Below are 435 nucleotides of genomic sequence, written 5' to 3'. Positions count from 1 at the left end.
AGCCATTTGTGATAAAAGATGTTAAAGAATATGGAGCAGTCGAATGGGAAGATCCAAAGTCTCAAACGACTTGGACAATGAATGGACAGAGGTTAAATCCATACTTGGGTGATGAATGAGGCTCCATCATTGAAATTGCATCAGAATAACCTCTATAGCTGAAACAAGCGTCAAGCTACTGACGTTAAACGAGCGCTTGCTGGGACACAACCTAGTAGTTGGTTAGTTTTAAAATTACTTTTCAATCTATGTTATGTTTTGTGTTTAAATTAAGTTTTGTGTTTAGAAGTAATATGTTATTCTTTAGAAAATTTCATATGCATCAAACATGTCCTTAAAACCAATTTTTCCATTGGCTTGAGGACAAACAATCATTTAAAGAGGGGAAACATAGTTTACTGCATATGAATTTTTTAAACAAAGTTAATAGTGTAT

At 33.3% G+C, this 435-nt stretch overlaps 1 protein-coding gene across 1 annotated transcript in view; it reads left to right on the top strand.

Annotated features, from left to right (window-relative positions):
• LOC109353800 (CASP-like protein 4D1) overlaps positions 1-435 on the top strand; it is a 7275-nt gene that overhangs the window by 6395 nt on the left and 445 nt on the right. The gene's annotated exons all lie outside the window — the stretch shown is intronic.

Source organism: Lupinus angustifolius, chromosome LG08 (genome assembly GCF_001865875.1).
Source record: "Lupinus angustifolius cultivar Tanjil chromosome LG08, LupAngTanjil_v1.0, whole genome shotgun sequence".
In the NCBI taxonomy this organism is placed as follows: Eukaryota; Viridiplantae; Streptophyta; class Magnoliopsida; order Fabales; family Fabaceae; genus Lupinus; species Lupinus angustifolius.
This window is presented reverse-complemented; position numbering and strand designations above follow the sequence as displayed.